General features: G+C 41.9%; 1 long non-coding RNA gene across 1 annotated transcript; it reads right to left on the reverse strand.

The window, feature by feature from the left end:
• Positions 1-10,123: 10,123 nt before the first annotated feature.
• Positions 10,124-10,984, reverse strand: LOC114104053 (uncharacterized). Its single transcript, XR_003584764.3, has 2 exons — positions 10,601-10,984; positions 10,124-10,483 (listed from the first exon to the last, which is right to left on the reverse strand). It is a non-coding gene; the product is annotated as an uncharacterized lncRNA (long non-coding RNA).
• Between the last annotated feature and the right edge of the window lie 12,468 nt (positions 10,985-23,452).

Genomic DNA, 23,452 nt, shown 5'->3' on the forward strand with positions numbered 1-23,452 from the left:
AGGCATAACTAATAACTAAAGGATTTAAAAGAATTTATTTATTTATTCAAAAGAATTTCCAATGATCAAAACATTACCCTTTGGTAATGATTTTTATCAAGAAATAAAAGAGCAAAAGTTTAAAAGATAAACAAATCCACTTTTTTTTTTTTTTTTTTGGCAGTGCTGGGGATTGAAGTCAGGGCCTCGCATGTCTACAGAAAATAGTTGCAGGCATAATCAAGACCACAGACTCTGCATCCTTCCCAGCCTGCCCATGAATGTTTTGAGATCCATCAGTGAGAGATGCCTTTGTACCCACAAGTGGAACAAATTAATAAAATTAAATCTAATACAATAACACTCACATGTATGACATGTGACAGTAATACTACATAAGGTTAAGACAGAAGATGGTGATAAAGGCAGAGTTATAGACAGCTAATGAAAAATTGATAGGTGATAGATGATGGATTTATTATAATAAAGGTGCATTTAAAAGTTTAGTCACAATATATCTTCCTGGTATTGAATTGTAGAAAAGTGATACTCCAAGGCTGTCCAGACCAAAGGAGAGCTGTGGATTTAGTTTTCCATTTATGACAAGATGAGTATTGAAATAGAGAGTCTTAGGAACTTTCACAGTTTCCTGTCTGTTCAATCTAGCAGTGAAAAAGTTTGAAGCTGTATTTCGTACCTTTCTTTTTTTTTAAACCATTTTTCTAGTAATTCATTTTTATGATTTTTATAAAAGAATAAGCCTCTGGTGGGTTAGAAATTTTTAAAATAAAGCAGTTCCTTTCCCCTAGATAGCATGAGAAGCTGTAATAAAATTATATGTGGTCATGGGGATGCCATGGATTTTCCCCTCTGTGGTGGCTGCACAAATGCACAAATTTAATTGGGCTACATTTTACATTTCCAGGGATTGTGATTGTCACCATCATTGTAGGAGAAAGTAGAGGAGGTGGATGAGCTGAGAGAAAGCATTGCAGCTGTGAGCTAGAACAGCAAGTCTGGGCGTTCTGCAGTTACTGTCCCTCTCCCTTGACTTCAAGGCTAGAGCTGCCTTTGAAGCCCTAGAGCAGGAGGAATGCGGGAATGCCTGTCAGGCTTTAGGAAATAAGTGGAATCGGTGACCTGCCTCAGCCCCATTTTGCTTTGGTAGCACTTTTTATATGGCCACAGTTTATTATCCATGCAAAGCAAAGCTGCCTTCCAATGAGATGTGTGTGCACAGGTGCTCAAACGTGCACAGGGCTAACTCCTTTCTGCAAAAAGACAAACAAGTGAGCTAAAAAAAATCTCCAGTCTACTCCACCCATTTCTACTGCTTATCGCAAACCACAGAAAGTACAAAAAGTCCATTCTTAGGCTTGTTTATGTCACCTTTCTCTGAAAAGAGACAATGATTATCTTAATGTACATTTTTTGCCTTATCTATAGATTATTTTTTCAGAAAATTGATAAAATTTGACTAATCTTAGCAAGCATTTATCTTGTCCCCCATGAGCTCTCCCCATTTCTTGGTCCACTGAACTCATGACCAGTGATAGATCAATAGTACCTATTACCTGGAAAATGCCAGGTGTCAGGACCAGCTTACTTTCAGACTGACTTGCTAGTGGCAAATACAGCTTTTTCTTTTCTCATCATTATATCCTTTAACAAGCAATTTAAAAATATATATATATCACAATGTAGTTCATTGTGCTCCTAGGTGAATGTTCCCCCAGGGTCTCCTGTGTGTGGACCCTGTGTATGGGCTGGAATGTAGGTGCTAATATGAAGTTCTGAGGTACAGATTACACTTATGTTGAAAAGGAACTCAAAATAGAAGAAATGGACTCACATATTCTCCAGGCGTTAGATCGAACATCTGAAGGAAAGTTTAAATTATCATTGACTAAATCCCATTTTCCATTGATCCATAGTGCACATGTCATAAGAAGAAAGGGTTTAAGAATACTCGTACCCAGACTCACAGTTGGTGTCATGTGCTCACAGTTCAGGGCAGGAGGCTGCCTACATTTCTGTTTCTTAGAAATGTTCTGCTAATTAAAAAAAAAAAAAAAAGCAAGAAAAAAGAATATGATGGAAAACAGTCCTAGAAACCTGTGATCGTATTTTAAAATATAAGGAAAATTAGATGAGCTAGTTATTTTTCAAATATGTTTAAAAGCAATGGAAAGAACCATGTGTTGAATATAACAGATGCATGAAAAAAAAAAAAAAAGACTCCAGAAGCAGCTGCAGGTAACTTAGGATAAAGAGAAAATCCCAGCAGCATCAGACATTAATTTATTGTGAACACTGGTAGTTTGTATTAAGAGGGGTCTCTCCAAAATATCAAAATAAAACACAACAAATTGTAGCCTATATAGATATGTACGATATAACAAAACGAAAACATACAAAGTACAACATAAGCCTGGCACGGTGGTGCACACTTGTAACCGCAGCAACCCGGGGAGCCTGAGACAGGAAAATCGCAAGTTGCCGGCCTTAGCGACTTAGCAAGGCCATAAGCAACTTAACTTCAAAATAAAACAGGCCGAGGGATGTGGCTTACCAGTAAAGAACCACTGGGTTAAATCTTCAGTACCAAAACAACAACAAAAAGTACAATACAATAGTATCAAATAAGTAATCAACAGCAAGAATATATTAATTCAGGCTAGTGTTATAATTAAGGCAGTACTAACACAATAAACTCACCATGTACTTGAAATCTGTATTTAATAAATAAATATTTAAAACCATTGAAAGAGAAAAGGAAAATGACAACACAAATCCTAAATAAAACAATGCAAGGGTAACAAATTATATTACATTTCTGATAAAATTCTGGGGGGAAAATATCCGTGAAATTTACACATTTGAATTTAATCAATTTATCAAGCACTAATAAATATATTAATTAATAAAAATTGGAATAAAATGAGAACTTCAGCAATTTGCTTGTGCTTGTGTGGTATCTCTTATCTCTACTACAAAGATTGAAATCAATGTCTGACTTCCTTGGGAGATTCGAGCCTCTGTAGAACTGGTGGGTGGGTCATGTCTGGGTGTCAGTTACCCATGTAGTAAGTGCTCAGTAAATAATTTTAATGAATAAAAGAATTTAAAAAAAAAAAGAAATTTCTGAGTTTCAGGACGAGATGAAGAGAGTTAAAACAATAGAAGGTGTTGATGAAGACTCTAAAATGAAAGCATTTAACTCTGACATTTACTGGACAATTTTTCAAAACACCTTCAAAGCGGGGAAAGGAAGACAATCATGAAATATTACTTTTTGAGAGACAGTAAGTGTCAGGCATTATGCTCAGAAACCTCTGTGTGGGAGCAGGTAAGTGGGTGGGTATACAAATGAGATCAGAAGACATGAAAGTATCAATGTTTGTTAATATATGATTGAAAATCAGAAAATAAGAGACATATAAATCCTAAAACAAATTAAGCACTTTTTTGTTGTAGGATCTATGGAAAACCCAAGTATTGCAATTGAATTCTTATGCATCTAGGATAGTTAGAATGTGAAGGAATGAATGACATTCCAGGCAGCAAAAACTGAGTACCTATGACTCTTGTGTTAACAAAGAGATCTTCCTTGCAGTCTCGGACTCATACCCCCATGGACTCACACCCCCATCATAAATGTACAAAACCACATGCATTAATAGAAAGGGAGAGCCTCAGTACGGTTGAAAAGCTTTAAAGGACCTGTACTATTCTATGTAGAAATCCACTTCAGTGGCATTATTTGAGTCATGCCCCATCCACACTCCATCCCATCTTCCACCTCTAGATTGGTTTTCTTAAAATATAAATTGTTTGATGCATCCAATGGTCCAGATCTTCCACGTTCACCAAACCCCTCCCCTGCCATGGTTCAGAAAAAGGCCATTCTCCAAAATCATGTGCACGGTCTTTTCCATTTGTGATGTATCACCACCTTTTAAAATATTCCTATCTGAAGGCTGTTTGTTTTGTTTTTGTTTTTGGTTTGGTTTTTGGTACCAGGGATTGAACCCAGGGGCACTTAACTACTGAGCTATATCCCCAGCCCTTTTTGTTTTTATTTTTTATTTTTCAGTTTTGAGACAGGTTCTCACTAATTTGCTCAGACCTTTCTAAGTTGCTGAGGCTTATGATCCTCCTGTCTCAGCCCCCAGAGCTTTTGAGTTTTTATTGTTTTCTTATGGTAGCAAGAACATTTAATAGGAGACCTACCCTTTTAACAAACTTAGTCCCTCCTCATCTGCAGGGAATGTGTTCCAAGAAGTTCCTTGGATGCCTAAAAGCACAGATTATTTGATACCTCATATAAGTGGAACTAGATTGTCCTATGACTGGCCTATTACACTTAGCAGAGTGTCCTTCAATCTCATTCATATTGTCACATTTAATTTTTATATCAATTTTCTTTCTCCATAATTGCCTTCTTATTGATTTCTAATACCCATGTTCCTCATCCTGCATTTTTTCTATTCATTTGCCTTCCTGTGAAGCTTCTCTAAATCTTTTTCAGTTTGGGCTACTTCTTCATCATTGAGCATATAATCTTATCTGCTGCCCCCTACTGACACCTTCGCTTGCTTGTGACATTTCTTGTAGGCTTTGCTTCTAGTGAGCTGAATAATCTGTGCTTCTGCAATGTTTCCAATTAGACTGAACATGTGCCTCTCACCACATTTGTATTTCTCATCGCATTCAGCACGGTGTCTTACATGTAGTCACACAGCAGTAAATATTCTTTAATTGATGGGATAGTCATAAATTCCTTAGAGGAACATTTCATTTGGCTTTCTATCCCCAAAGTCTAGGAAATACCTGATGTAAAGCGAATGCTCAATAAATATTGCTGTATGTGAGGAGAAACAGGTTTCATGTGCATGGAGAAATACATTTTTCTTGTTCCTGGAAATGTGGCAAAGTTACATCACAGAGGAGCAGTGAGACGGGAGACATTACTGGGGCAATCTTTGGAAAATACAACTCATCATTTCATTTTTCAACCCCAACAGTTCTGCTCCTGCCTCAGTGCTTTGTGCTGGCCCTTCCCTCTGCCTAGAACGCTGTTCTCCTGATAGCAGCCTGTGTTGCTCTCTTGTAACTTTCAAGCCTTTGAGCTCTCTTTTACTTAAAGTCTGCTAATATGTCAGTTCCTCACCAATCACTCTATTTTACCTTACACCTGAACACCTCTCCTTGTGACCAGGTACTCACAATTGCCCACGACTCACCCATCTAACTTTGGCTTGATCAAACTTCAGCCAAGGCCCTGAACTTTGGCTTGCATTCAAGTTTTAATGAACACAAAACCACTAAAATGTGGAACATCCCCCCTCAACAGCTTATTTTGATAACAAGCCAGCCACAAAGAAAAACATCTCTACTGAGGAAGCCTCTTCTGCCACCTGCTCCCCCCCACTTTCTTCCCCCCTCCCCTGCAAACTTCAGGCTAGTTCTGCCTTCCCTTCTCTATGAACAATAAGCCCTTTCCTGTTTGATTTTGAGATGCTTCAGATTTCTGAGATCAAAGAACCCTTCTTATTGCAATTGTCTTTTAAAATCAAGTTCCCCTTTATCTAAGTCTGTATTTATTTTGATTTGACACCTGGAACACTTAATTCATTTTACTGCATACCATTTTTGTATTACTAATAGCTTTCTAGCATACAGTACATCTTATTTATTTAATACTACCTATTCGTTATGTTGGTGCGCTCTCTCTCTCTCTCTCTCTCTCTCTCTCAGAATATGAACAACATGGCAGCAGGACACTTTTCTCTTTTGAATTTTCTCTACTGAATTCCCATCACCGACTCCAAACACGGCAGGTGCTCCAACAGCTTTGTCAATATAATGGATAAGCTGACTGGTGCCTGCAGTGGGATGGAAGCTGGTCCCACCTAATGCATCAAGATATAGAGGGATGTTTGCTCCCCATTCTGGCAGGATCTCACACCCTTTCCTTGTTAACTAAGCTCTGACATTTCCTTGCAGTAGGCTCTTATTTCAATCTCCTAATTCCATAAAACTAGCACTCTGAGTTGGTTTTTCTTAATCCTAACTTCTTTTCCTCTCTCTCCTCTTGAACTTCACTCAGAAACCAAAGCCAGGTTATTTCTGGGCAATTTTTCCCTGTGCTGTCCTCCCTTTGGATTTTCAATCATTTCCTCTTAACACGTTGCTGTTAATTTGAGCCAAACTCAGGTCCTACCTAATACCAGACACCTGCCAGTCCCTCCTTGCGGCCTGTTGTCCTCAGATTCCGTGTTCTGTCACCTGGTCTGGACCTCCCTCTCTCCCCACCAGCCAGTTCCACCCCAGCTTTCTCTGCCTCCTTAGTGGGTACCATTCCTGTTTCTGTCACCTCCTCTTTTACGTCCTGCTGTTTACTGAACTAAGTCCCACATCCTAAGACAGAAGAAAAAGAAACCAATCTTCTCTTCCCAATCAGGCAGGGTTATTGTTTAAAGGTAGAACTTTTGTCAAAAAGATCTGATAACACAATGATTTTATGTTCCAAAGCTTTCTCCCATTTCCAGGACCTAGGTAGAGAGAGGGAAAGAGGAGGGGAAGAATCAAATGTTTTATGATCATAATGAGTTTCGGGTCATGACCACATAATTCACCTTTTTATCACACACTGCTGATCCTCTAAATAAAATACTAGACCCCATTAAAATGAATGAGACACCAACGTCTCAGAATGTCACCCAAGCATTGCTAATTAGGGGGTTATGCTCAAAAGCATCCAAGGTACACAAGCCTTTGAGTTTGCAAAATTGATCCAGAAATCTGATGAAGGAAATTTATAAGATTTCTGACCCAACAGGGAAAGCATGAAAGTTAAGAAACTCAAAACCATGGTGGGGAGGGGAGGGCAGCAAGGGAGGGGACTCCCCTTGCATTTAAAAATGAAATGTATTTGTTTCCAACTTTACTTTTAAATGTAGGCAGCCTCACACTATATTTTAATATCCTTGTTGACTTATTTTCCAATTGTTGGATCCTCAAATGAGGCAGATGGTCACAGAAAGAGGCCTCGAATCCAAATCAACAGCCTCATTCAGCATCTGAGTCTCATTTGTAAAGTGTAAATAATAATTTATGTGCCTATCCATGAGTTAATAATGTGGATTAAACAAGGAGTCAAATTTAAAATATTTTTTTAATTTTTTTTAGTTGTTGATGGACCTTTATTTTATTCATTTATTTATATGCAGTGCTGAGACTTGAACCCAGTGCCTCACACATGTAAGGCAAATGCACTACCACTGAGCCATAACCATAGCCCTTAATATATATTTTAATGCTAAAGTTATAACCAGTCATAAATCTATGTGTTAACTTGGAATATAGGAGAATACTGATATGAATGGAAACATTTCTCTTTTTATTTAATAGAAACATTACTGTATAAGATAATTAATATTTTAAAACGTAGTTCTTACCCTAAATCAATATATAAATTTAATATATTTTAAATGTATTTGCTAAATGAATCTAAAATGCAAGTGGAATAGTAAATGAGAATAACTGAGATTTGGGGGGAAGGAAAGGGAAGAGCAAGAGGGGGCCTGTCGTGCTATCAGGATGTCACACTATAAGGTACCAATCAAAAGTGTGGGGGGAAAAGAGGGGCCTTGTTCTAAGATAGAAATTCCAATGTAAGACTTAAAAAAAAAAATGGTTCTCAACTGGGAAGTGATTTTTGTCTGCCAGGGGTAGTTGACAATGTCCTTGAGAGGTTTGTGCTTGTCACAACTGGGCTGGGAGTGGAAGGCACGTGCCCCTGACTTCTATCTGGCAGTACCCTAGGGTGTTGTTCAACCTCGCACAATGCACACGAGGATCCTCGCAGCCAAGCATTATCCAGGCGGCATGTGAATAGGGACAAGCTGAAGAAGCATTGAGCTAAGTATCAAAACTGTGGAGTAGGACTGAGAGTGACAGAGAGTGGCAAGTTCAGGTGGATTCTCAGAGAGCACAAGAGGACTACACAAAATAGCATGTCCCACCAGCTTGATGGCATCCTTAATAAATGCCAGTGACTAGTGGATTGCAAGGAATGATTGTGTCTTTATTTTATACCAAAAACTAGATGTTTTAATAAAATAAACAAAAGAAAATAGGAAGTGAATAGTTATTTAAACTTGGGGTGGAGAAACTATTTCTAGAAGTGACATTTCCTCTATCCACCTTCTAAGATCCACTATAAGTTCCGGTTCCTGTTCCTGAATCCCCGTAAAGTGGTAGGTAGGTAGGAGGGTACACACACTCCCCTTGCCCAGCCAACACTCCAACACCCAGTGACAGGAGGCTGGCTCAGGTCTGCAGATAAACACGAGACCTGGGTGAACAGGGTTTTGTAAAAGCTGTCCGTTTCGCCTTTCAGCCCTGCTTTCCAAACCAGGACAGAGTGCTGCCAAGGCACACACTGCTTCCCTCCTCAGGACTGCAGCATGACATTGTGTTTGATGTTTCTTCTTTTAATTCCCCATCCCTGGGAGGATACTGAGGGTCTAGCAGATCTGACCTCAAAGCAATAATATACAGAACTCTTTTGCAACTTTTAGTCCCAAAGAGCTGTGCACAACCCAATTAAATCTGCGGGTGTATTTGGAGACGCTCTTCCCAGTCCATCGTACCTCATTTATTTCTTTTGTGCATAGAAATCCATATGGTCCTGTAGCCTCGTTTGGACTCAGGATATGAGCCCGTCCCATCACTAGCCACAGGAGCACCTGGGACAGACTCACAAGTAAGGAGACAATGAGAGTCGACAACTGGGACTCCAGAAAGCAGAAGAGGTTCTCTGCAGAGAAAAAGATCTCAGAGCCACGGTGGGTCATGCACTGAGCAGGACAAAGGCAGGATGTCAAATTAGACAACATGGTCTATTATGCTTCAGAGAATCAGAGCCTCCCAAACCTTTGCAGAGAAACACAATCCTGGGATTTAAGCAGCAAGAGCTGTTGAGCCTAAAATAAGTACCCTGAGGTTATACACTCTTCCCTTAACACAGTCTTTCTGTAAAATGTTGTCCCAGACAACACTGAGTTTTAGTTTCTTCTTTGAATTGTCCACATTATCTACCCAATCATCAGTTTTTCACAAAAGTTCCTCTATTTTGTTTTTTTTGTTTGTTTGGTTTTTTGGTTTCTTTTTTTTTTTGCATCTGTAAAGTTTGATTTTTTTCTTTAATTTTGCACATAACCCTAATGGGGCTTTCCATCTCTACTCTGAGCAACGTAAGGGCAAGGACATTGTTATTTTGTTTCCTGAAGAACATAAAGCATTGATCCTTTTCCCCAAAATAGTGGTATTTGTGATTTTTAATTATAGCTGGTTGATAACTCTATAGAGTGAGTGGAAGATAGAATAATACCTCATTTACTGGAATTCACTATGCCAGCAGACTTATCCGTTTGATAAGAAAGAACCAGTAAGTAAGAAAAAGGAAAACTTAAAACGTCCAAAGTAGGTGTTACTAAGTTAACTTTGCACCCTCTTAAATAAGCATAACTAAAAGACAAAACCTGAAGTGACTACCTCTGGGAATTATTTTAACAATATGAAATAAGATTTAAGTATGGAGTAAAAAAAAAAAAAAAAAAAAAAACCATTGTTGTTATAGATAGCATAAAATGTGGATTATCTTTCACCAAAAACCAAACAATTTGAACCCCTCTCCTGGCTACAGAAAGAAGAGTCTATTATTAGGTAACAAAGAACTTACACAAAGTAATTTTTAGAAATTAAATGACTGCTACATTGGTTAGAGAAGAAATTCCAAGAGACACTAAAATATCTCAAATAATCATAATGAAAACACCACATATCAATTTGAGGCAGCAGCTAAGGCAGTGCTAGGGGGAAAAAATCACAACCATCTATACTTAGACCAAAAAAAAAAAAGTGATTTGTGTTCTACCTTAAAAAAGGGTCAGAAAAAGAAGAGCAACCTGAACACAAGGTGGACAGAAAGGAAAGATACAGTAAATACAAAAACCCGAATCTATAAAATGGCACGGAAACCTTTGAGAAAATGAGAAAACCAGACAGGTTTTTTAAAAAATCTTCAAACACTTTGAGAGTGCATATTATGTGCTACACTAATTAATGACACAAATTAAAACAGTACAGTTTATTGTGTTCCTGTCCCCAAATTCACCACATTTGAGGTTTCAGAGACACACTTCACAGAATGATTCCAGCATGAAACACCCAAAAGTCCATCTGGTCAGAGGTGCCTACGACCCAGAAGGAGCCCGGTAAATGTTTGTCAAGGGAGTGAATGAACTCTCTCCTTTAACAGATGGGGAGGCCCAAGGAGGGGAAGAGGCTTGACCAGGGTCACTGAAGCCGTAAGCGGTGGAGCCTGTGTTGAATGAAACCTCTGGACTTGGCATTTGTCCTTCCTGTCGGACGATGTCCTCTTCCTTAGCCATTTCATCTGTCATGTCTCAGCCCTCTGATGCCATTAGTGAGCCTAAATAACCAGTTCTGTTTTGAAATGTCCCTGGCAACCCATCCTTAGGAAGAGTTTCATTAATACTCGCCAGGCAAGGAGCCCACGGGGACAGGGAGAGGTGACAGGCCCACTGACCTCTGGACTTACCGCTCCACCTAGCACGGTGGAGCCGAACTGGGTCTCCTCCTGCTGGCGAGAATCGCCTTCCTCAAACTCTCCCGCGCTCAGTAACAGCTGGTGTGTCAGATTAAACCTGCTGCAACACATTTCCTTGGGACTGAGCTAAGGCACAACTGAGACAGGAGGACTAATTCCCACCAGCGCAGACTGAGCCTTTGTGAAACACAGAGGAAAAAAAATAACAGGGCTGTAATCCAAGTAGGATCAGGGGCAGGACGTGCTCAGACCTTAGTAACTCAGCAACTCAGATCAGAAAGGAGGCAGAAGCTGGAACTGACAGAAAAGTGGCAGGAAACGTAGCAGGAAGTGGTTGTAGGGCCGGCACTTGCAAAGGCACAGCCAGTTCTAGCTCCTGAATACATAAAAATGATAGAAAGTATATTTATGTTATGTCCTGTATATTGGGAACTCTTCTCAATGTGGTATAAAACATGTAGAATTTGTTTAATGCTCCCAGCAAACTTAGAATGTAAAAAGCTATTGTTGTCCCCATTTTACAGATGGGAAAATGGAGTCAGAGATAGGTTAAGTAGATTACCTAAGTTCACAAGGTTCATAAGTGTTAGAATCAGCCTGTCGGTGCAGGTGGTCTTCTTCCAAAGTTCATGGTTTTGCTGCTCTCTCCCCTCTACCAATGCTCCATAAAGAATCACTTTTATTCTGGACATGAGCTCTTGACTAGATAGACAGACCCACCCTCTGAGGCTCCTCCAGAGGCCAAAACACTGCAGCATGACAAGCACTTGAAGCTCAAGCCTCAAAGAAGGTTAAACATAGGCTGAGTAGCAGGCGTATCCATTCCTCCCTCTCTCCATTGATTCTGTATGAATCACGTAGCCCTTGAAGGAGTGGACTGGGATATGACCAGAGTTAATACTCTGAAGGAACAGAGGATGGTTGTTTGAAAGTGAATCACCAATTTTGATTTAACACCCACCACAGACGAGTTTTGCACACTGGAGGCTGTCTGGGGCTCAGAGAGGGAAGAGAACGAAGGCAGAGTAGCTGTCTGCGATCAGATGATGTGTGAGGTCTGAGCGGGCGGCAGGGTCCTGCGCCTGCTCTTATGGACTCGCAGTCTGAAAGGGGAGACAAGTATCAATCACGGAATCCATGAGTGCGTGTGTAGGGGCAGAGTGAGCCAGGGCCTCCAAGAGAAGGAAGATCACTCCATCAGCCATGCACAAAGGAAGCCGAGCTGGCCCTGGGCATCAGCGTCATCTGCCGCAAGAAAGAGATGCTCGGCTTGGGCTGGGGCTGAAGGATGAAAGGCTTTATCGAGGTGGCACAAAAAAGATGAGAAGAGAGTTCTAGAAAGAATAAACAGCTCTTGTAAAAGCAAAGAGCTAGGAGGCAATGAGGCCCCCTGGGTGGCCAGCCCCAAGGCAGCGAGCAGAGCCAGTGAATTGAAACTGCAGGGAGAGGCAGGCCACGCAGCATCTGGGGTCAGGAAAACCACCCAGGGACGTAAGCAGAGCAGTGGCCTCATGTAGGGACACTCGATGCTCCCAATGAGTGACAATAAATAATGAAACTCAGACCCTCCAGCCTCTACCTCCAGCCTCTCTGTATTCTTCCCAGCAATGCAAAGCCCAGCCAGAGTCCCTCACCAAGCCACTCAGACCCCAGAACTTCAGGGTTGGCACAACATCCATTCCACATATTTGCAAAACCTTCTCACGCCCTGTCTGAAGCCCAGTCAGTCAGCGCTCTGTGGGGAAGTGAGTGTCTGAAGTCAGCATGGGTTTCATAGCTGGTAATTTCCAGCAAATCAAAGCACCTTATGAGTCTCCCTTCTTCAACTGCACAAAAGGGATGGTAACGTCAATCTGTGACTCTGATAATGTGAACAATGTTTCCGGCATCATCTCCAGTTTTCTGCAGGTACCCAATAATTAACAATTTAATTTGAATTCAGCTCTTCATTTCGAGTTCTCAGCTGAGCAAAAGTTCTAAGACACCATCCTGTGTATCAAACAGAGCTCATCATTAAATTAGCCCAGTAGTCCACCAAATAATTACACATGTTAGAGAAGCCTATTAAAAAAAGCAGAAATTTAAATAATCATGAACTTCCCCAAGGTAAAGAAAAGAGGAACCAAAGAAAGGAAAGTTGTCGACTGTGGGTATAATTTTCCATTGTTTCATTCCTTGAAAAATGACATAATTTTGCTTGGGCTCCAAAAATTAAAGACATACCACCAAAAGAAGATGAACTGTAAATATTTTGGCCAGAAGTAAACATTTGAAAAAATTATCTATTTGTATATTTGTATATATCTATTTGCCTATTCAAATGTATTTGTATATTTGTGTGTGTTTATTTGTCTTTTCCATTTCTACTTGCAGGCTCATTCCATAGTAAGTGTTCTAAATCATGAGAGGAATAAAATTCAGTGCCTCCCTTTAAGGACTTCACAGTCTGCAGAAGAGAAATATATTCAAGTAAATAAGTGCAGATTTAGGAATAGAGTGCTATAGAAGAGTTTGGAGCAAGGGATACTCTCCCTGCTTGTGAGAATATCAAGAAAAGCCTCCTCCAGAGGTGAGTTTCACCTGAGCAGGATTTGAGGCTTGTATTCTAAATTTTCTAAGAAAAGAAGAAACAGCATTGATGGTAGGAAGAATGGTCTATACAAAGAAGTGAAGGCTCCAAAATGTTATGTTTTCTCATGTTCCTACTAAGGCATCTCCTTGTCGACTTTCAGGTAAAAACATTAGGCAATGGATGGGTGATAAACATTTCCAGATGTAAGAAAAGTTCTAAATACTGGGAAATGAAAAGCATCATGGCAACTTGATTATAAGCCTTACCTGTTGATGATAGAAGGCAGAGGGAATAACCATTGCGAGCATGCAATTCCCTGTCATGTTACAAGGACAGCTTCATGACACCGCTGTGACCTGGTGGGTGATTGAAGAGGGGCTAATTACTTCTGACCTAGTTGTTCTATTATGATGGGTTGATATATGCAATAGATGAGAGAAAATGGGCTTTTGGAATTGTAATAGGTAACATTTTGCTTTGGACTCAGTTGAATTTGAACCAGGGAACAGGATGAAATAGAGCAGGGGAGATGGCAAACACCCGAGGAGGGGTGTCACATATCGGTTAGTCTGACATGAGAAGGTGTCTTGACATCACTTCATAACAAATCCGACAACTGTGGTTCCACCTTTTTCCTGCAAATAAGGGCCTCTTTACAAGCTGAAGGTCTGCAGAGCCCTTAGTACAAGAACATCATTTGTGTGGAACTTTCACATCACTCCTTTCAAAAAAATATATAAATTTTCTCATATTTCTGGGGTGGGTATAATCCCTCTGCCCCTAATCCATTTTGGAGATAAAGAAGCCAAATCCTAGGGAAGTAGCCAACTAGTTGCCAAGTTATGAAATCGTGAGTTAAGCCTTTCCTGTTCTGCTTAGAAACCCAATGTCCTGCCTGACTCTGCTCTTAGTTGGGAGAGGGAGGCCTGGGAGAACAATTTGTGCCTGTGGGAGACACAGAGATTCCAAGACACCAAGGCAGGACAGAGCCAGGAGACAGGAGAGGGCAGCACTGTCTTTCCCCAGCCCTCAGGGTCAGTGAAGGGGAAAGGAAGAAGCCCTGCCAGACCTGCTGGGGAGGGAGGTCCTGCAGATGCATGCCTCCATGAGTTCCTGTGGACCTGAAGCTGGTGTCCTGTAAGTGCACAGGATGAGGATTGTGACACTAACCCTGCAGGTTCACACTGGCAAACTGGAACCACTGTGGGTTGTAAGACACTTCTGTGGGCTGGAGCAAACAGTCATTGATTTTCCTAACATCTCTCTCTCCTTCTCTCTTTTTTTTTTTTTTTTTTTTTTGCAATGTACAACTCAGATATGGGTTGGTGAAACAGGCTAAGGTTTTAAAAATGATACTCTTTATTTATGAGCAACCATGTCTGCAGAACCCTTTTGCAATATTGGAGTCAAGGCCCAACACAACCTTTTCAGCAATCATAAGCTCCATTTACCATTGTATCACTAGCAAACACACTGCAGATGTGCAAAAAGACTTGCCTAAATAATAGGGAATGATTGCATAATGTGCAGAAAGTAGGTATTAGGTTTCATCAAATGGTGTTCACAAGCAATAAATAAGACTTGCAGAATCTGCTGGATATAAAGTGTATTGTAATATCCATCTTCTACTCTTCTGAAGTCCTGAGTAACACTATCCAGGGCAAACAATTAATAGCCGTTTGCTTTGTAATAGCGCACGTGCGCGCGCGCACACACACACACACACACACACACACACACACTCACTGAGTCCCCTTCAATCTTCTGAGTTGTAGCAGGCTATTGAGGGTTGAACAGTTTGATGAAGCTATTATGTGACTTTTCATTTACTATCCAAGAAGGCAAATTCCTAGGGAATGTGTGGGGGTGTTGATGGTATTTTATGGGGCCTACAATCATTTGTCATGTTGGTTGGGTGAGTTAATTAACTCAGAGATTTCGTATCTCTAGTAGTGAAAGTGGAAATGCTAACAGTCATTGAGTTTCAAGGGAAAAACGTGAAACTGTGGGCATGGAGGTCAGACTTCCTGAATCCAAATCCTTCTTCCACCACCACCGTGGACCCCGGGTGCTCCATGCAGATTCCTTTGAAGGACTGAGAACAGGCCTGTGGCTGCTGGAGTATGTACTATGATCATCCCACTGTTGGGTCCCTCTCCACAGATTGCTCTCCAGTAGCCAAAGAGAGCTGCCTTGCCCGACACTATACCCCACCTCCTGGGGAGATTCTGCAAGAATTCAAAGGCTTGGATGTCTCTGAAGGGCCATTTCAACACCAGAAATGCCTTCTGGGACAGTTTCAGCCAGGTCACATTATCTTTACTCAAACCTGCCTCACTCTCTCTCCCCCTGACAGGTACTGCTCGGGAGAACACTCCCCAATAAACTTCCTGCAAGAAAAATTTCCAATTCAGAATCTCTTTCCAGGAATCTTGGTATTTTGTAAAAAAGTATCACACTGGTAAAGGCACATGGTAGAGTTGGAATTCTGATAAGAATCCCGTGAGTTCAAGCCCAAGTCTCCTCTTGGCCTCCATCTTTCTGTCTCTGCACATGAAATGGGGTGAAGGACGTCTGCACACAATAGGCCCTTGTATTTCAGCTCCTTAATAATCAGTGTATTCTGATCTTAGCAGGAATTGTCATAAAGAAATTGATGTTATCATCATAATCTCTTTGATCTAGTCCAGTTTTTCCATCAGAGAAGGATGCCAGGACTTAGGTATATATATATATAGGTATATATATATATATATATATATATATATATATATATATATACTTATTTTCTCACATATTTTTAATTTCTTTATAATTTTAAAAATTACTAAAATGAGTATAAGCTTGAACAATAAAAATTTTTTAAATAAATTTTTATTTATATATAACAACAAGAATTTTAGACAGATGATCATGCAAACTAGCAAAGATCACTACCTTTCATCCATCAACCACTCATCATTCATTCATTTATTTTTTATCCATCCAAACGGCCACTCTATGTTGTGGACTTCCCAAGCATCATAAGAAGCTCTAAGAAATTCCAAACACAATCCACTTTCACCTTCACATCGACAATATGAAGATTAGTAGATTCTCAATCTTTTCCTAGATGATCCAGATAGGAAGAGGCACAGTGAAAACTCTAACCCCGCTGTCTCTAAAGCCCCTGCCTTTACAACTACCACAGTATGTTGTCATCCTCACTGGTACCCAACTAAATAAAAGTGATAGGAACTTTTATGTGAAAAATAACCAAAAAAAAAAAAATCTTAAAGTTCAGGAGAGAAGACTATTTAAATAAATAAATAATCCTCTGAAACTTCCCAGAAAAGGCACAGGTTGGCCTTTTGGGGAACCTAGACGCACTTCCAGAGAGAAAGCCTGGCGATTTTATTTAAGAAATGAGTAGAAGGGTCCCAGACTTGAATCGAAGACTTGAGTTCAAGTTCTGTCTTCATCTATTACCAACTGTGTTTCCCCAGACATCTTACTGAACTCTCTGAGCTTTTCTTTTGTCATTGTAGAAGACCTCATGTTTTGAAGAAAATATCAAACACATTTACTCCACCAGCAGATAATATGGTAGACATTTAACAAATGTGTTTAATTTGAGCTATCCCACATCTCTAGGCTATAGTAAGAAAATGGTGTAAAGTGATTCAGCTACTTTGTAGTCATTCTTTTATTTTGCATTATACTATTTGGTCATGAAATGCCAAACATTCACGTGTTTTTGCCACACATGGACACACACACACACACACACACACACATACACACACACACACTCCCACAGTTAGGGATGAGTCAGAATCCACAAGGAAGGAGTGTTTAGGCACCAGGATAAACTTTCACATGGAGAGCAGCAGTAGTCTTCTTAATTAAAATCTCTGAAGAACTCTTGTTGTTGACAATATCACCACCCAAAGCTATATTTACGTTGTTAATTATTCACGTTGCCTTGAATAAGAAACAATGCCCAGGCTTCCCATAAAATTTCCAAAAATTAAACCAGGGAAATGGGCAATAAATGTCATTTGAAATGGTACTGATGCTAGTTAATTGCAAGACAACTGTAAAATATTGGGACATGAGGTGCTTCAACAATGCCTAATTAGTAACTATATGGACATTTTCTTGGAAAAAAATGGCAATTACGTGGAGCAAACACTTAGCAGTCATCATCAAAGGCCCTTTACCAATATTAGCTCATTAATCTTTCCCACAACACCTGGTAGGAGGCAATACCCATCCACATTGAGAGAAGGGGTAATGGGGGGACCAAATCCACTTCTGCTGCCGTCGCTTATCGATTTGTCACCCTCACACTGAAAGCACCCAGGAGGGATTCCCTCGGCCAGAGCAGAAAGGTGGTTTGCTTATTAGCTTGCCCAGGCCAGGTGCGAGGCCAGTGTAGTGACTTCTTGGTTCCTCCTCACCTCCAGCCCCGCCCCAGGTCCCAGAGAATCCCCCACATTGCACTGCACCTGCAGAATGCACTCTCTTGAAGTTAGCCCTGTTCCTTTTCCTCTGCAAGAAGGCTTTGGACTTCAAACACACAAGACCACAGGGGAGGCAGCGCTGGGCCCCCTTCCATGAAGCCCAGCTTACCACAGCCGAACATGGTTCACAACTTTTGGTTTCAACACAACTATAAGATCTGGAATTATGTCCTAAGTATAAGAGAATCGAATCAGGTGCAAACATAAAACAGCAGTGAATTGTATCTTACGTGACCTAATTTAATCCACATTAAAATTGGTGGCAAACATCTCATTTGTACCTAATTTTGTGTTCTCTCTCCAAAAGAGGGTCCCCGAATTGTATAAATTCTAGACTCAAGAAAACATGGATCTGCTGTTTATGCCTGTTGAGTTCCTCCTTCTGAGTCAGGAGCCACATTTTGTGGGATTCCTGAGGGCTGACCCCCTACAGAGGTCGAGTCGGCTTCTCAACCCCTACAGCAGCTGCATCCTCCACTGAGGCCCGTGTTCATTTTCTGACCTAACATCATCTGTCTTCAAAAAGTTATGAATAATAATGTGAAAATAGAGAATAAGAAAGGGATGGAGATCCACAGGAAGAAGGGAAGGGAGAAGAAGGGGGGCTGGGGTGGAGAGAGGAGGTGAGAGCCGCCTGTGCCCCCACACAGGTGAGCGCCTAATGTGCATTCACCTAACGACAATATGTGATGGGGACAACCACCCCCCACACACTTCATCGACAAAGACACTAAGGCCTGGGGAGTTTACGTGACCTCCAAACCCCACAGCTGGTATGAAGGTGAGCCACACCACAGTGCCACCCCCAACAGACCCTAAGTTCTCAGCTCTCCCCACGATGCTGCCTGAGAATGTGTTTCTTGTTCACCTCCCACTTGCCTCTTAAGCCCTCGCCTAATCCACGGCCAGTGAAGAGCATCTGGGGATGTTACTACCCTGAAAAAAATGTTGGATGATTTGAAATCCAATTTTCTTAGAGCAACATATACAGTTCAAGGAAGAAGCAAGAAGCATCCTTAATTTGTTCCTGTGTATGAGGAAAGAAGACACATGATCATGTAAGATCATGGGAGGATAGATTTTAGGGTCTGATGAGCCTCAATTAAAAAATCCTGGGCCCTATTCCACATCAGTAAAATGGGCACAGTGATAGTACCTATACGTGAGTCTGATATGATGATTAAATGAGCAGATATTTAGTGCCTGGTACTTAGGAAGCACTCAATGATTTCTGGCTGTGTTTTAAAAATACCAACTATGAATGATTGCTAGTGATCACTCCTTCATTCAGAGTGTACTGTATTAACCAACCACGCTGACTGGCCCTGGAGTCACACAATTTAGACTTAAATCCTGTCTCATCAAATTACTTTCTACATAACCACAAGGGCTCTGCTGAGCCTCTGTGCCTCCGCTTCCTTATTAATATCAAGGATGTAGTAACAGCATCTGCTCGATCTTTTTAATAAAGATGGTTGCAGAGACTGAAAGAGTCTTGCATGAAAGCTTTTTAAGCCTCTGCCTGGCCAACAACAAGAGGTGGATGGATGTCGGCTAGTGATAGATTTCAGGCAGGCACACCTTGCGCACAGAAGGACTTGGTCTGTGTTTGAGACACAGAGTCAAAAAAATTAACTAAACATTCACTCAACAAACATCCATCATCTGCTAGGTAAAAGATGGCGTCCTGTGGACCATGGATTCAGGCATCAATACATTGCTCCTGCCCTCGGCTGAGATAATCATGTGTTCTGGCATAGACAAAGCCACAAGGATCATTAGAAGCATGTGAAGGGAGAAACTACTCTTTCTCAGAGCATCCAGGGATGTTGAACAAATGAAGTATTTTATAGTCTCCCAAAATTCCAGGAAGATACATTTTATTCACCTCTGGCACCCTCGGGTTTGTTTAATATCTCAGTTCTTATGTCAAGTGAACAAATGATGGCCTTTCTTCATGAAGTGATAGCCTGTCTTTAAACATTGCTACAGACAGGGAGTTGGGGAACTAGCGGATTCCACTGCTCCATGGCTCCTAAGTCCTTCCACCTACTGATTGGACTGCAGCCTGGTCCCCTGGACACACCCACACTTGGAGATGGCCCTTTCTCTGCAGAAGGGAAGAGCAAATCTAAGCCCTCTCCCACCCTGCAGGCCTTTCTCACATGCCCAAGTCATTATTTCTTTCAGTTAAACTTTTGGGCCTCCCATGATGAAACCCTCACACACGAGCACCTTTTCTCAGCCCTGAGCATCTCAATGGCAGAAGTAAAGGCTGAACCGCGCCCTGGGCACTCCCGCCACCCACCACCCTCTGCCTTAGTCTCAGCATCTCCCCCTCCTCCCCGTCTGCCCTGCCCACACTTGTGACTTGGGACCACTCTGCCAGAGTTCCCCTCTTAGTCCTTACCGGGGGCCTAACCCATGCTCAAGTCTCAGCCCCTGGAAACAGGAGCTGCTGCAGATCTGTCTCAATCTTACTAAGAAAAAATGTCTCCTGCAGGAATTTCAGGGCCCAAGGGGGCCAACATTAGTGTTTGAAGCATTTCTTGTTGGCACAAGGCCAATGCTAATGTGGTCTATGGTGTGGGGCCGCCCCCAATCACCGAGTTCACTTCCAAATGCCAGAGACTGCTGCCCACTGCCAGATGCGGTGTGGTGTGCCTGATGATACAGAATTAACCTGCAGGACTTGCTGACCCTCTTGTCCTCAACAGAGAGCAAAAGCATGATAAAGTCCAGACCCCTCAGCTTACCCTTCTTAGACCCCGAGCTTGGCTCTTATGCCTACCCAACTTATTTACCACTATATCCTCACACCCCAAATCATGGCCAATCTGCAATTTCACTGTGTCTGTCACCTATGAGATTGGCCAGTGTCATACCTTCCGCTTGTGAGACTCTCTGGACCACCTCTGCCACAGCGACCTGCTCAAACCCGATTTCCCAGTGAAGTTTCCCAACACTTTAGTTAAAATGGATCAGGCCCACTCTCATCTTTAGACTCAGAATACTTTTTGAGCTCTTATGAAATTAATTATTCACTCAAAAAAAGAATCATAAGCTCTTATCTGTTAAGGGTACAGCATGTAATCGTCCCAAAAATCACGAGGCAAGGATAATCACCTAAAATATTCTTTTTTGAACAAGAAAGCTGATTAGCATTTAGCATCTTGCCAAAACCACAGGGGATGTGGATGGTGGGATCGTTACTGTCTGCCTTCAGCGTCTGAGCAATCAGGCCCTGGCTCTATCTCCTGAGGCTCCTGCAGGCCCAGAAGCTCAGAAGCAGAAGTTTCCTGAGGACGTGCTCCTAAAAGGCACGCTCCTGGCATGCAAAGGAAGAAGAGAAGCGTGACCTGCGAGGTATTTGTGGGCAGAGGACGAGGGGCAATGGTCCGTGGCCCAGAGAAACCAAGGAGGATCAGAAGGAAACTGAGACCCCTAGTGGCAAGTGGAAGAGGTATCTGAAATGGAGACAGTTCTTTGGGCAAAAGGGAAGCTATGTGCCAAGGCAGGGAGAGGAGGCAGGCCGAGAAAGCTCTACCCATGTCAAAGGGATAAACACCCCAGAGCTATTTAAAAAAGAATGAGAAGAACTTCAAAGGTAAGCAACGCCCTTCCTGACAGAGCATCTTCAGGTCCTGAGTGACACAGTTTTAGAGGGTCCTGGAAGACCCCAGAGTAGAATGTTTCCAGCCATCCTCTAGGAGAGCAGAGGCCATTGGCTCCCCTCTCCACTCTCCACTCAAAGCCAATATGTGCCCCAAGTGGGTGGCAGGCATGTGCACTAAGAAGCGTGAGGGCCCTCTCTTGCCTTCCAACCATCCTAGTCCTCCAGTTTCATTCTGTATCAGGCAGCTCATCGTGAAGACGAATATCAAGCACATGCATTGTATTGGAACAATTTTTAAATATCAACAATCCTCCTGTAGCCTGATGCAAAAGGCAAGTTCAAACCCCTCTAAATACAACGCACAAAGTGTTAGGAGTGATGAGGGAGGCGTGCCCCACGTTGAAACTCCACTGGATCCAACTGCTTGCTCAGTTCTAGAATCTCACCTTCCACATTCCTAACACAAGGCTCTTGAACACCTCTGGAAATGGGGAGTGTGTGAGGCAACAGTTCCCAGCGTTTAATGATTCTAATGTCCTTCTACATCAGAGAAAGTTGAGGTCTGCCCTCTTGTCACCCCCAGCCCTTTTCTCTGGAACTGAACAGAGCAAACGTCTCCACACTTCCACCAAAAGATAGGTGAATATGCGAGGACGTTTGCCTTTCTGGGTCTCTGCTTCTTTAGCCCACAGTTCCTCAATTGTTCTTTAGAATCATAGTGAGATTCTTCATCCTATGAATATCTCCTGCAGGTTTTCCTCCAATGTGTTGGTGTTTCAGCGAGTGTTTCTGTGGGGCCTAAATCTGGAAAATCCTAGTGATGCTGAGCTTTTAGGGAAAGGATTGGTCATTTGGAGGTAAGGTTTTCTGAAAGTCTTTGGTGCAAGAGAAAGGCTATGGATCATCTGGGAATCCAGCCCTGAGGGGATTCCCTACCACCAGGGAACCAGGGAAACTACCCAGGGCTGCCTTGCTATCCTCACTGACCCCAAAGGATGCTCTTAGTATTGGGGTTCTGCACATGAGGAGAAAATTCACCCACACTCCACTCAGGAGCTGACTCTCCAAATCCACCATAAGGTTGACTCTTAAAACATGCTCATCATTGGCTCCCTGACGTGCCAGTCCCAATCCATAGGGCACTTAGCTCCACACTCTATTAGCTGACAGAACGGAGATCTCTGTGAAAATGAGTCTTGTCTGGCTTCCTTCTACACATTTGGACTAATTTTCTGTCCCCTAATTAAACCTCCCTGTGACTGACAGAAGCTGACAAGAAGCAGATGTGCTGATGGAACTAAATATTTTCAATTTTCTCCTCAAGACAATAGACATCCAGGGCAATTCTGACGATCATCATTTCGGGGAAAGCAGAAGGTTGTATTTTTAAAATGGATATGAACATGAAAACAGGAGCCGAGCCGAGGAGGCCTTTGAATGGGTGAAGAAAGCATCCTTGGAGGTATATGGCAGAAATGGTCCTCTCCTCACTCATCAGGAGATAGAATCCCCAGGACAAATGCATAAATGTGACCCTGGACAAATACTTTTACTTCTGCAGTCAGAAGTAGCCATCCTTTCCTGAGCCCCGCACCTAGCATGGAATGAAGCAGTGAGCACCAAGCACAGAGTCCAGAGACTTGGATTTGAGAACTGACTTCGCTTCTTGCTGTCAGATTGTGTTAGTCTGTGCTCTGAACTTCAGAGAATGGCCGTCAGCTGTGTATCAGTCTCACGAATCACTGGGTGAACTTCAAGTTATATAGGTTGGTGAGAATGCTCTGTGTTACTGTAAAAAGTTCTAGAAAGGTAAGATCTGAAGAGCACCACCGCATTCTGCCTCATGTGATAATTAGTTGTACGCGCCACCCACTAGAATTTAAATGCTAGACAGCAGGAATCGCTCTCGTCTCTGCCTCCTCAGTATCTGCCATAGGACCTGTCATGTGCGAGGAGCTTGATGAATGTTTGCTGAGTTGACTTCCATTGAATTGGATTACTAACTTGCAAGGTCTTTGGGGGCAATTGTAGAATCTCATTTCACGTCATTGCCATTGCCTTGCTCAAAGCTGACATGAGGGAGTATGCAATAAATGGTGAGCAAGTGAATGAATAAATTGAGAGGACCTGAAAGACGG

The sequence above is a fragment of the Marmota flaviventris genome, chromosome 15 (assembly GCF_047511675.1).
Source record: "Marmota flaviventris isolate mMarFla1 chromosome 15, mMarFla1.hap1, whole genome shotgun sequence".
In the NCBI taxonomy this organism is placed as follows: Eukaryota; Metazoa; Chordata; class Mammalia; order Rodentia; family Sciuridae; genus Marmota; species Marmota flaviventris.